General features: G+C 41.1%; 1 non-coding gene across 1 annotated transcript; it reads left to right on the top strand.

Moving 5' to 3' along the window:
* Window positions 1-210: 210 nt before the first annotated feature.
* TRNAC-ACA (transfer RNA cysteine (anticodon ACA)) lies at window positions 211-284 on the top strand. The gene has a single exon. It is a non-coding gene; the product is annotated as a tRNA-Cys (tRNA).
* Window positions 285-2,118: the final 1,834 nt, after the last annotated feature.

The following is a 2,118-nucleotide window of genomic DNA, read 5'->3' on the forward strand; positions in this document are numbered from 1 at the left end:
CTACCTACCCTCTTGAATTCATCTAAACCTAATTACTTCTAAAAGTTCCACCTCCAAATATAAACACCAGCAAATTGGAAGTTAAAACTTCAACGTATGCATGTGTGTTGTGGGGAGGAGTCACATTCAGTCCATAACAGATGCTTTTCAAACAACTCATATCAATATGTCTAAAATTAAATGCCAACTTTCCTTTACTTTCCTTCAACTTCCCTGGTGGCTCAGACGGTAAAAGCATCCCCCTACAATGGGGGAGGACCCAGGTTCGATCCCTGGGTCGGGAAGATCTCCTGGAGAAGGAAATGGCAACCCACTCCAGTACTCTTGCCTGGAAAATCCCATGGATGGAGGAGCCTGGTACGCTACAGTCCATGGGGTCACAAAGAGTTGGACACGACTGAGCAGCTTCCCTTTCGCTTTTCCTTTACCTGATGTTCTACTCTGTACTAACTAGTGCGTGCGACTAACATACTCACACACACACACTGTGCCTGCATGCTTGCTCAGCTACTCAGTAATGTCTGAATCTTTGAGACCCCGTGCACTGTATGCCACCAGGCTCCTCTGTCCGTGGGATTCTCCAGGCAAGAATACTAGAGTGGGTTGCCATTTTCTCCTCCAGGGGATCCTCCTGACCCAGGAATTGAACCCGTATCTCCTGCAGTGGAAGGTAGATTCTTTACCATTACGCCACTTGGGAAGCCTGTACTAACTATTAGCTAACATTTATTGAGCCAGCCACTGTGCTAAGCACTTTATCATCATTATCTTATTCAATCTTCACCATAACCTTATTTATTGGATATAACTATTTCCACATCTTACAGATGAGGAAACTGACCCTATGAGATATATTTTTATGTGTTTGCTGCTGCTGCTGCTGCTAAGTTGCTTCAGTCGTGTCCGACTCTGTGCGACCCCATGGACAGCAGCCCCCGTCCCTGAGATTTTCCAGGCAAGAGTACTGGAGTGGGGTGCCGTTGTCTTCTCCAGTTTATGTGTATACAAAACTATTAAATGTCAAAACCATTATTCAAATCTAATTTAGTTTATCTCTAGGGCCATATTTCTTATGTACATAGAGAGCCTTATTAGGATATTGTATGGACTCTGGATTTTACTTATCATGAAATGTGTATTTTAAGCTATAGTAATATTTCAGCTGGGTTTCCCTGGTGGCTCAGACAGTAAAGAATCTTTCACTTTCTCAATATTTCAGATATTCAAGAAGCAATTCAAAAAGTCACTGTGGTAGGCAGAATTACAGCATATGCAGATGTCTATGTCTTAATCCCTATAATTCATCAATGTATTTCATTACATGGCAAAGAGAAATTAAAGGTACAGATAGAATTAAGATGGCTAATCAATGACCCAATAAAAAAATGGGCCAAAGAACTAAATAGACATTTCTCCAAAGAAGACATACAGATGGCTAACAAACACATGAAAAGATGCTCAACATCACTCATTATCAGAGAAATGCAAATCAAAACCACTATGAGGTACCATCTCATGCCAGTCAGAATGGCTGCGATCCAAAAGTCTACAAGTGATAAATGCTGGAGAGGATGTGGAGAAAAGGGAAGGCTCTTACACTGTTGGTGGGAATGCAAACTAATACAGCCACTATGGAGAACAGTGTGGAGATTCCTTAAAAAAACTGGAAGTAGAACTTCCTTATGATCCAGCAATCCCACTGCTGGGCATACATACTTAGTAAACCAGAATTGAAAGAGACACGTGTACCCCAATGTTCATCGCAGCACTGTTTATAATAGCCAGGACATGGAAACAACCTAGATGTCCATCAGCAGATGAATGGATAAGAAAGCTATGGTACATATACACAATGGAGAATTACTCAGCCATTAAAAAGAATACATTTGAATCAGTTCTAATGAGGTGGATGAAACTGGAACCTATATTACAGAGTGAAGTAAGCCAGAAAGAAAAACACCAATACAGTATACTAACGCATATATATGGAATTTAGAAAGATGGTAACAATAACCGTGTATACGAGACAGCAAAAGAGACACTGATGTATAGAACAGTCTTTTGGACTCTGTGGGAGAGGGAGAGGGTGAGATGATTTGGGAGAATGGCATTCAAATA

The sequence above is a fragment of the Bubalus kerabau genome, chromosome X (assembly GCF_029407905.1).
Source record: "Bubalus kerabau isolate K-KA32 ecotype Philippines breed swamp buffalo chromosome X, PCC_UOA_SB_1v2, whole genome shotgun sequence".
Lineage (NCBI taxonomy): Eukaryota > Metazoa > Chordata > Mammalia > Artiodactyla > Bovidae > Bubalus > Bubalus kerabau.